The sequence below is a fragment of the Gallus gallus genome, chromosome 1, assembly GCF_016699485.2.
Source record: "Gallus gallus isolate bGalGal1 chromosome 1, bGalGal1.mat.broiler.GRCg7b, whole genome shotgun sequence".
NCBI lineage: Eukaryota > Metazoa > Chordata > Aves > Galliformes > Phasianidae > Gallus > Gallus gallus.
In genome coordinates, this window is record NC_052532.1 from 93992561 (window position 1) to 94004931 (window position 12371).

At 36.0% G+C, this 12371-nt stretch overlaps 1 protein-coding gene and 1 non-coding gene across 5 annotated transcripts in view; both read right to left on the reverse strand.

Moving 5' to 3' along the window:
* Positions 1-12371, reverse strand: part of CADM2 (cell adhesion molecule 2) — a 655431-nt gene that overhangs the window by 502300 nt on the left and 140760 nt on the right. The window lies entirely within an intron of this gene.
* MIR1806 (microRNA 1806) lies at positions 6246-6330 on the reverse strand. The gene has a single exon (NR_035309.1). It is a non-coding gene; the product is annotated as a microRNA 1806 (primary transcript).

Sequence of the window (12371 nt, forward strand, 5' to 3'; positions counted from 1 at the left end):
TTTTCCAGCAATAAGCTAGGTAATCCGTATTCCCTTCATGAGATGCTAGCCTTGTACTTTCAGTGTTTCCTTTTATCTAGCAAGTTAGCTGCAATACCATCTATTTTTAACACCAACTCTCCGGATGATTAACCACTAATATTTGGCTTACTTCTTTGTGAATTAGATGCAAATTTAGATGGTTTAACGTGTCTTGTGCAACTCTGCACTACATCACTGCTGGAAGTTTTCTAAAGAGCATCTGAGCACTGTATCTGATTCATCTTAGCCTTGCACATAGAAGTGTAAGCTTTAAAGAAAGACTTTGAAAGATTTCAGTATTTTGTAAAAGAGAACAGAAGAGAATGGACTAATCAACTAAGATCAGTACACAGCTGATATAACCAATAAAGAGCAACAGTAATGAATCACTCACACATCTATGTAAACTGATTGTACCAAGAGCCTTTTCATTGTGTTACATCTCACTTCTACAGTGTGTCAATAAACAAATGCAATATATAGGTTTTCATGAGGAGTAATAAATGCATCTAACAAGCAGCTCTCTAATGGTCATTTGCTTTATAAATTGCCCAATTTGTAAAATGGGAGCAATACAAAATCATTAAGCTCGCCGGAATGTGCATTCTCAAGAAGAGAAGCTAGGAAGTTGGAAACACTTGAGAAAGTCTTGCACCTGATGCTGCATGGAGACCAAAGGACAAGAAGAATCTACGGTGCTATCTGAGGAGGCTGCATTGTCACTGGCCACCCATAAGGTTTCCCCAGTGAAACCAAGGCATGCAAAAGCAAGAGAAGAGGGAAGAGTGCAAATGGTCCCATCCTGTCTTTGAGCCAGGATATCTCTCAAGCACACAAAGGAAATCCACAGTCAGACAGGCGTTTCTGGGTGCCTGTGCACAGCCTAGTCCAGGGGTTCAGAGGTGCTACTGCACCCACTGCTTCTCACACAGAGCTTTGGAAAGGATTAGATCATTAATATGTTAAAAACTTTAAAAGAGCAAAAAGTTTCAAAAGACTTGCAATTTGACCTTGCACATTTTAACTGTTTACAAACCTTATTTAACTGACTCCATTTGTTTACATTTATAAATGTGACAAAGATATTCTTTAGTCTATGAAAACTATGATGCATACTGTATTTGCCCCATCAAATATTGTAAATCCATAATACCATTATGCACATAAAGAATATTTAAACAGAACTTCATTTTCTGATCAAAATCTAACTTCAAGCCCAGATTTTTATTTGGCTATGTCAGCGCAATAATGGAATAAATATTTCCACAGAACAAGTAGCCCCATAGTTCAGAGGCAGATGGGAAAAAATACGTGTAGATTTGCATTTATTTAACCATAAATAAAACCCAGTGGTTTTGGTTTTTTGTTTTGTTTTTCACTCTGGAATCGTACAGTGTTACCTTAATCATCAACAGAAAGGAAAAATCTATAAAACAAATGCTTCAAAAAAGCACTCAAAATGTAGATTTCAAAGTGCTGACTAAAGCTAATGTAAACCGCTATGCAAATAAAACAACTGAACCTTTGTTATTGATAGAGAGCACTCAGACAGACCCATGTTTCAGTAGCATACTAAACAGATTACTGCGACAGCGACCAACAAACTCACAACTGGCGTTCATTTAATTTTCAATTTCTTATAGAAGACGTGAAATTTCTATTAGTTTTCAAAGAGGTATAGCTTACCAGTTACCACAAAAGCATTTTCCCCAGCATTTTTTTTCTTAGGTTCTTTTAGCTATTTCACACAAATGCATATTTAACAAAGTCTTTATGATTATACTCTTGCACTCTAAAAATGCCATAATGGATGCTTCCTGTACAGATCTAATAAGAGGCTATGGAAAGACTTTCAGTGTCTCCTCATTTAAGCAGGAGATCCACGTTAAGGGATGTTTTCTTTTGAGGTTGTGTTCCATACATAGCAGAGCTACATAAGCTTTGTAGTTTAAAGATAAAATAATGGTTACTGTTCAGCCAGATCAATTTTCCAATATAATTCACCTTTGGTTTCACAAACAATTAATGCAGAAAACGTTGCTCAGGCTACCACTGCCTGTTCAAAAATGCATACCGAATGCAGAGCTTCAAAATCAGTGTAAATGCTCTTCCAAGAACAGGAGCTGTTCAGCTACACTCAGAACAACTAGTGTGAGCCAACAGAAGCAGCTATGTAAGAGTAAACAGCTAGTCAAGAAAGACCTGCTCTCCTTATTTTGCACATTAAAAAAAAAAACAAAAACACTTCACCAGTCTTCAGCTGATAAAGGTGGAAAACCACTTTGAAGCACTACTACAGAACTGATGACCTTATTCTCAGATTTTTGTTGTGAAGCTAACAAAATCAACAAAGTAACTTTACACACCAGTGAGTCATGTCAAGCAGGTATTCTCTCTATTACAGTGCTGGGTGCATGGGGGATCACTACCAACATGCACACTGAGAGAAGCAGCAACTACATCTTGAAAGGTATAGCATATACATGTTCCATTACATTCCAAGGACATGGGCAGACATTCCCAAAAATAACTAACATCTCTAGTGGCTGTGGGATAAAGGCTAATAGTCATTCTTGCTGTAAATTTCCAACCTTTTAAGGGGGGTGGCCCAAACCAGTTCTCACCGATGTTACATTGAGCTGAGGCATCTGTTTTGCCATCTTATCTTCAACAACAGGACATCTACTCTACTTTTGTATCTTCACTTGACAACAAGTTTCATGGCCTCCACATTTTGTTCTTGAGCTTACATTTATGCAGGCCTCCTGTCCTTCAGCTTGTATCCACTCAAGTTATGTGAAAGGCTGTTCTCACAATATGGAAAAGCTATTCTCCTGATTCAGTTGTAACAATCCCGGTTAAACTTCAGCTGAACCAAAAGATACTTTTGAAAAGACGAGGGGGAATCCTTAATGGATTGATTTACACTAGTTGAAAAAAACAGTTTACAAAGAAGGACGGCAAGGAATTCAAGTATGGGAACGGGCTGCACAGGGAAATGGGAGAATTCCCATTCCTGAAGATATTTAAGAAACACGTGGACATAACACAAAGGGACACGGTTTAGTGAAGGACTTGGTAGGACAAGTTCACATTTAGACTTCATGATCTTGAAGATTTTTTCCAACCAAAATGATTCTATGATACTAGGATTCAGTATTCTCAGACTAAATTATGCTTTTGTGAAGTTTTGTGAAATAACAGACAATCTGGAAAACAGCTTTAGAAAATACTAAAAGAACAGTGAGAAGCTCCACTTTTACCAAAGAAATCACGTTGTCATCATTCATGTGTAAACAAGGTTGGAAAAATACACTCAGAGGACAGAAAATTAATGTTTTGATCCTGTCATCAGGATAACAGATTTTTTTTTTGTGTCTCTCACTACATACAAACCTTTGTACATTCACAAAAAGAATGAAATACTGCAACTTCAGTCAATTAGGTTAGTCATATGATTGAACTGTCTGCTAGAAAAAAAAAAAAAAAGGAACTTTTTTTTTTTTTTTTATAATGCAGGAATGAAGAAAACCATGCACCTAGATGAAAACTTCATGACTTGTATAAAATATTATGTTCTAGCTGTAACGTAACCTTCCTAAAAAGGAGGACATTTGATTTTTTTTAAAGATAGTATACCTTTTTAGTTTTACTTTTCAGGTAAACTGCTGGCATTGACATCTGGTTATATCAGATGAGGAAAAAAGAAAATAATATTTAAATAAAAATTAAAGACTCAAATGAAAGAAAGTATTAGTTGAACTGTCAATTGAGCCATCACAGTTTATGCTCTTATATGACGCTTAAACCTGTAATATTTTATGTTATTTTTTCAAAGTTTGAATATAAATTTCCAATGCATTAAGCAGACAGGAAGAATGTTGCATCTTCAAACTTATGCAGTTCATGTGGAGGGAGACATTGATTTAAGGACAACTCAAAAGACTTGAAGGATTTTTACACTGCAAACTGACATTTGAAAAAGTATTTCATTAGTCTTTGACATGATCAGAAAAAAAAACATAAATTCATTATTTTTATTCAAGAATTACGTAGTAAATGTATCATGTAACCATGACTCACTCAGCGTTTGTTACTGTGATACAGAAAGTGTTGAGCTTTCATTCACAGAAGTATTGAATTTTTGAGATCTGAAGATGTTTATTTGCTGCTGTATGTGCATTCAATTAGTTTATTTTCCAGAGGCACTCAATACTTACTGTATTTTCCATTATTTATTTGTTTGTTTCATTATTTAAGATTCTGCAAGATATTTGCTGTTGATATTTTAGGAATAATAATTCAGTAGCATGTCCCTGTTCCCTATTAGCTTAAACAATCATTTTTAACAGCTGCAACATTTGAATGCTGTAATATTTAGAATATCACATTAGAGGCAGAGAAATGAAGAGGAAGGAAGAAATCCTATAATCGACTTATCTGTCTGTTTAGGACTGACTACTACTTCAGCACTGCCCAGACGCCTGCTCTACCACCTATATAAAGCCATCTTGCCTGCTGAGAGCCTCATGCACAGCCCTGCAAGCTCACAGGCTGTTCCACTTACAACCAAACTCCATGTCATTGGTTGTTGATTACCACCTCTATGCCGTGCTTTTTCTAAATAACTGCTTCCAAGTTTCTTCAAGCATATAATCCATTTTTCAAATTCTCCTCAAAAGATCAAATTGGGATGCATTTTCTTGATGTTGAATCTCACTATAATATCTTTGCTCATTTTTCTATTCTCCCTGCATGCCTTGTGTCTGTTCTCTTAACTTTCAAACATTTCTATCCCCACAGAACATAGTATAACATGCCAGTTTTATTAGCATGTTGTTAACACCCTCTCCCTGGCCATTAATAAAGATGTTAAAAATGACTGGTTCTAGCAGTGATCCTTGTGGTACATGACACCCTTTGTTTGCAGACTTTCAGATAGCTTTTAATCCACCTTACAGTGCTCTTGTTCGAGCCAATTTGAATTAATTTTGCAAGTAAGGCTTCGCGAGGCAGTGGCAAACTTATTACAAAATAAATAAATAAAACTACACTAATCCCTTCTCTCAGGTTTCCACGTTTTATTTTTGAATCTATTAAAACAGCATCCTTTATTGGCCACATTCACAGATAACTATATCCTATATATTTGTATTTTTTAGATACAATATAAAAATTTTATAAGTATATGGAAAAATGAATACATATAAGGAAAATATAGAAAAATGGAAACTAACGCTAAACCTGTTCAAGCTAAAATCAATCCTTTATCAGTGATAAGAGGAAAAAAATGTATTTGATCAGAGCAAAAGGAATAATGCTCAAATTTCCAGAAAAAGAAGTGGCAGAGCAACAAAAGTTTTCTCTAGGTTGCAGTATACAGCCTCCAGAGAGAGCGATTCTCTGGCCAGAAGTCCTATGGTATAGGGTAGCTGACTGAGTCTATGTAGCTAAATCCACATTGTACCTCCTGAGAAGATTAGCAGCATTGTTGCTACACAGCACTTGTGTTCTTATAATGCTGGGATTTGAGGAATTCACTTTTTAATATTTTTTTCTCCTTCCAGCCCATGCTGTGTTTAAGGTAATATAATGGCTTCAGCAGAGCAGCTTGGCACCCATGGGATATGTACCTGAAGGCACCTTGGCAGAGGTATTATCAGTTGAAACTTTATTTACACTGTTTCTAGCACCAGCCAGTTGCTGTAACACCAAAAGAAATTTTGGAGATGAGCTATCATTCACGTGAAATGGAAAATCAGGGGCCCATAACCTGATAATGAACTGGAGAACAAGTTTATTTGAGTTCTGATAATACCTAGAATAAATCGCACCTTCTGTGAAACAACATAGTAGAACATACAAGAGGAATAAGTACAGAGGTTAGTAAAAGACAGAGATACCAGCTGATCATGCACCTCCACCTGCCTCATAGTTAAAACCTGTTTGGTATTTCTGGGTAAAGTGCATGAAGGTTTGCAATTACCACTATTTTTTATTGTTGTAATTTATGATTTTATTCAGTGCTTCTATACTATCAGTCATATCCATTCACATTTGTATATACATTTCCTGTTATATATTCCCATTGAGAATATTTTTATTTCAATGTTCTTTGCTCTTTGGGAATACTGTTTTTTTTTCTTCATTCCTGGCTCCTTCTACTCCCTCTCCTTCCTAAGCTGTTCTCTTACAGTCTACTCCAATCCTATGTCGCTGGATAGTGCCAATTGCTATCCAGACCTTGTGATCCTGCCTTGTCTGTTTAAACCGACAGGCAAAACCTGCAAGGAATAGATAAAATCAGCAGTGGCATGATGCCAGGATTGTCCATAGTCCCCCCAGCCTTGTTTTTTACTGATCTGTTGGCCCTGATCTTCGAGTCACATCTGAAATAAGGTGCTTTTGTGGGCTGAGAGGTGAGAAGAACAGGATATTCTGGATCTTGGAGATTGTTAACTCTCCATGACTACAGCCACACATGCCTTTCCCACTCTCTGAAATGGAAGAAATAAGTAGCGATACTTCTTTTTTTGTTGTTGCTCTTCAGCACTAGGTTACAGGGAATCATATTCATATGCAGTGCTTTGTTTTCCTCTAAGAAAATAAAGTTGTTCAGAAACTTTATTTTTAATATTTCCTTTTATTCTTCATTTCTCAGGTTATTCTGCATCAGAAGTACATTGTTGTACGTTCTATAAGAACAAATATAACATAGTAGAATAAATGATCAGTAGCTCCCACTCAATAAGCATTTTTTTTAACATAGGTCTCACATTCAAATTTCAGGGATTTTTGTCTAGTAACTTATGTAGGCACAAGCTCCTTAAAGTGTCCTTTGGGGACATCTGTCTTCCCAATTTCATCATTTCAAGTGAAAATGATACTACCATCCCCAGGTAAAAGTCATGATGCAATTCTATCAGACAGTTGCTGTACTTTGTGCAGCGTGGGTGTGAGAGCTAATTTTGTCCTTAGATTCAGAGGCTTCATTAACAGTCTTAACACATTCACTGCAGCTTCCTAAATCCTTTCAGGCTTTAACACTTCAGCTACTGCAGGGAAAAAAAAAAGCTCACGTACAGAAAAGGCTATTTCTCTAGCTCAAATGAAACAGATACTTTAGATAATGCTAAGTGCCACATTACAGCAATGACATACTAGTGAAATGAAATTTATGATAAATTAATAATAGCTATCAAAGGCTGTAAAATACTATTTGGGATATTATAAAATAAGTGAAACCCTGAACTGAAATGCACAGAGTGGAAATTAGGTTTCAATTTTATGCAGGCATATGGAATTTGTCATAGTGCATATCATAACAGTTTGCTGTTATGTTGTAAATTATATTCAAAGAATCTCCTCACATGACAACATACTGATCGTGACAACTGATAACTAAAATACATGAAAAAAAGAAAAACAAAAACCCTTTGCTTTCAAAGATGGGCCTTTTATTCCAGCTTTAAGGTACTTCATGTAGTAAGGTAAATTTTAGTTCGTTTCTAAAAAAATAAATCTGAAACTCTTATTAATATTCCTCTTCTGTATGTCAATAATGGGACAGAAAAAGCTAAACCACTCTGTCACATGGGTCTTGCAAAGCTTTTGTACATGAGAATGTTTTCATCAATTGACAGTGTCTAGGAAAACTTATATATTCATTGTCTTTTTTCTTAAAAGATGTCTGTGACAAAATCGATAATACAAGATGACCAAATTCCTACCTGCTACTGTAAGACATGTAAATTAAAATTCAGTATTTAAATTATATGGAATTATACTTCATTTTAATGTGAGTAGTTATGGCTACCCTTGCAACTTCTGTAATAAAGGAAAGAATTACTCTTACATGGATTTTATATGGATACTGCTCGTTTATTTCTACTCCTTTTACTCACTCACTCAGTAAGCCTAAGCCTGTTTTTGATTTTGACTTTATGATTGAAATAATTTAAAAAATTTTCAATTGTGGATGAACTTAATGCCAAGTACAGTTGCTCCACAACATTACCTCCAACATCTGCAAAATACTTTGAACTCTAACATTCTTTTCAGTGGTAGTGAGGTATGGCTGGAATAGAAGGAATTTTGCGCTCCCAGTCAAGCATTATTCTGGTCTTTCTGAACAGTGACTCCTGTTGCTTTTAGACTGCTACAGAAGCCGTTTTATAGAACAAAGGGACACAAAGTGACTGAACTGAGGTCATTAACTAGATTACTTTGGACATGAAAAACTATAATGATTTCCATTACATATTTAAAATTCTCTAGAAGCTCTCAGGTTATTTGTTGGATGTTGCAGCATTTAAAAGCAATTCAACATGAAACCCAACCTGCTTCAGAAACCAAAGATTCTTACAGTAAGATCATAACCACCTTGATGCCAAATTTACCATCTCACCTAGTAATGACAGCTTTGTCCTCTCATGGAAAATGTGCTGAAAAAAAATATTTAGAAGAACCTACAGGAACAAAATAAAGAACAACTGGCACATTCACATTATATTTTTCATTAAATAAATAGAAATATGCTGACACAAAGGAGAGAAGGGAGACAAGAGAAACGGAGATTCATTTCTCACAACCTTTAAAAACAAATCTGCTTGGAGTGAAACCTGCACTGGAGAAAAGATGTTTAATTTTCCTGCTAACCATAAGAATTTCTGAATTATTAAACTTTCATAATCTGTTGTCCTCTATGTAGAAAGAATGCTGACAGCTTGCCCTGCAATGTTGGAGAAATACTTCCCTCCTCCCTGTGAACCAGATACCTGGAAGGATTATCTGTTGTATATGACTCGACAGTTCTAGATATGTAACTGTAGCTCATGGGTAGGGTTTTATTTCACTGGTAGCAGATCTCAACTCAGGAAACAGGTTCTCACATAGTCTCAATCAGCTAAAATGTTCTAAATGTTGTTGCTTTTTTTCTGCATGGCTTACTTCCATGTTATTTTCTAATCTTCCTCACTAGACAACTCATATAGAAGGAGGTAGTTTAAGACCTGAGTTTGCTGTGGATGAAAGCTGTCAACTGTACTAACATGAGCTTAACTTGTGAAGATAATCTTTGCTTAAATAGATTAACATTCCGAATGTATGTGATATGGCAATATGGCTTGAATAGATCATATAAACCTTTCCCTACATTCACTGAACTTCTTCTTTTGGGATAGTTTTCTCTCTAGTCAGGAAAAAAATATGAATGTGGTTGTAATATGTGTTTTGAGATTATGTTCTGACTTTTATTCACAGAGAAGAAGAATTAAATAAATGTGTATCCATCAGATATACTACCTCTGCTGGAAAAGCAGCTTGTAAGAAATCCAGTCCTCTGCTTTTTATTACTGTGTGGCAAGACCTTCTTTAAGGCCTCTTTTTTCAAATTTTGAAAGGAGTTTCTAACCCTTCTTCCTGATCTGTAAGCATTTAAAATCATTCCCCATCTCATATGGTCTCTGAAAAACAGAAGTTAACATAACTGTAGGAGGAAAAGCTAGATATAACTACTCTGAGAGACTTCTCTTACTCAAAAATACTATGGGCAAAAGAATCACATAGCTATAAGCTATAATGTTTGTAGGTAACTTCTTCAGGTAACTTTTATGAAGAGCTTAGGAAAGCATGACAAGTGAGTAGCCAAGTAACCAGTTTGCAGTGAGAGCTTCTGATTCCTCACAAATCAGTGACGGATAGTGGTCTATCAGTAGATGCAACGCAGCAGTGGGTAAACTAACATGGTTTACTCTGGCTTTCAGTGAAAGACTAGAAAAAAATATATTCACAATACAGGGTTAAGTCTTGCTGCATGATACCAACTGACTACAGTTACTGAAAAGACATTAATTTGAAGCCACAACGACTCTTCAAGAACAAACACTAAGTAAGTGGATTCAGGGCTTTCTTTCTCCATAAAGGAGAGATTTAGACAGATATGGTGGATCAAGGAGTCAGAGCTCAGTAACACAGAAATCCACAGATGCTGGTATGAACCTCATTTATAGACTCTGTGACCCATGTCACTGGGAAACTGCAAGTCTAACTCAGCAATCAGGTTGCTATCTTAACGTCTACATACACATGCAGTTAGCTAGGCTCACACTGATTTATCAAAATTCAGCATGATAAGGAGGAAGTACACTGGTATATTCACACTTCTAACTGAAACAAAAAGGATGAAATCTATGAAAGACAAAAATGAAGATGAGGCAGTTGCAGATGGGAAAATGGAGGTTTGGGGAATATCAAGCTTTTGGAGGAGAATCACAGGACTAAAGAGCAGGGAGTATTAATTGTTGGATAACTGATGCATTAATTTGTATTTTGAAAACACTTGCAGAGCTAAAGATGAAAAATAAATTTTAGGAAGTGATTGACATTAGGTGACATACTAAGGATGGGGAAGGAGATTTTAAGAGAGGAAGAAATGAAAAAAATAATCATAATATTCTGAAGAAAAATAATGATTTGGTGGAACGATCCTAGTGTGAGACAGGTTCTGATTTTTTATCTCAATTTTAGTAATATTGCCTCTGCTTACCAGTAGGTTTATCAGGAAAAATCTGCTGTCCCTTAAGTTTGATTCCACAAAATACACACTGATTTGGCACTGCTAAAACTGGGTCAGTTTTGTTCTCTTTGCATGGACTTGCCCCACCTGTCAGCTGGTGTGAGACTTCCCTGTCTTTTTAATGTGTACATCCCTTATAAGCAACTTCAGTCAAGTTGGATGACTTTCTACCATTTCTCTTCCTTTTCTGGCAGAAGATAAAGAATGTTTGTCAGCTCCTCTCAGAAGTTCAGCAATATTGAGGGCAAAAGTAATATTTCTTTCCCTTTGTTGCTGAGGAAAAGTCTTCTTCAGTTTAAAGCTTTGTAGCAAAGGGGCAATGAGACTGGTTCCACTCTCACTGAACTTCCAGATAAAAAGTGCAAAACACTCTGAAATGAAAAGTGCTAAGGAATCATAAAATATTATGGAATGAAATTCCCCTTCAGTAGGGCATTACACATGAAGGTAGATGTTTCACTGTCTCATCTTTCAGAAAATGTATCTAGCTTACTCAGTGTTTGCTATAACTAGTGTCAAGCACTTTCATGACTAAAAATGAGCCAATATATGCAGGAACAAAACTGAACAATCAATAGAAGTTTATCTTCTAGGGATATTGGCACAACAGGAGAAGAAAAGAATAGCAAATGTCTTATGAAGGAATCATGATATCCAGGATAATAAAATTTAATATAAAATTAAATAATATTAAAATAATGAAGGTCCAACCAACACAGTAAATATTTTTAAAACGATAATAAATCTATACTGACTGTAAAGAAAAATGACAGGCAAACTAAGGAATATTTTTCAAGAGAAAATAAAGATTTCAGAGAAAATTGAAAGCAAGCAAATAGTAAGGCTATGATACAGCCTCACATTTATCCATAAATCATTAAAAGAGAAGCTCAATGTCATTAAGTGATTTCATACTGAAAACCAGATCTGAAATGCTGGCATGGAACAAAAAGTGCAGCCTGAACACACAGCTACCTTTTAAACATGAGAAGATGCAGAACTGGACACAGGATCAACAGACAGAAAAACACAGTTCTCTTGACCAGATCCAGAGATTATAAAAGCACATCCCACTTTATCAGCATACATGGCAAAGAGTGACACTCCACAAGTCAGTTAAAGTGTCATCCCTATACTAGTTCTGATGCAACATAGCAGACTGTTCCTATCCTTGACATTGAGTTCGTGTACCCCAAAAGCAATAAATATCACAATCAAACTATGTCAAAGCAGAGATGAATGTATATTCAGAAGTTGGATAAAATTAATCATTTTGGTGCAACTGTGCTAATAATTATTTAGGGGAGGATGAACAGCTGAAAGAACAAAATTGAACCTGACAAGAGAATGAAAATAAATAAACCTCAAGAAGGATGAAGAGGGATTACTATAATTAGCTAACTAAAAATCCTCAGTTTTCTATTAAAATTTGAGAAATAGGAAGAGGCAATTCAATTTGATCAGTACAGCTCTATTCAGAAAGGGAAAACCCCTCGAGAGCAGCCCTTCAGAGAAGGACTTTGAGCTGGACATGAGCCAGCAGTGTGCAACAGCAAACTGGAAGGCCAACAGTATTTCGGGCTTCATCAAAAAAGGGGTGGCCAGCAGGGAGGTGACTGCATCCCCATACTCTGCCTTTGTGAGGCCCCATCTGCAGTATTGTGTCCAGGCCTGGGATCTCCTGTACACTGTGGTCTTCCAGTACTTGAAGGGTGCTTACAAGCAGAAAGGGTACGAAATTTTTACATGGTCTGATAGTGACAGAACAAGAATG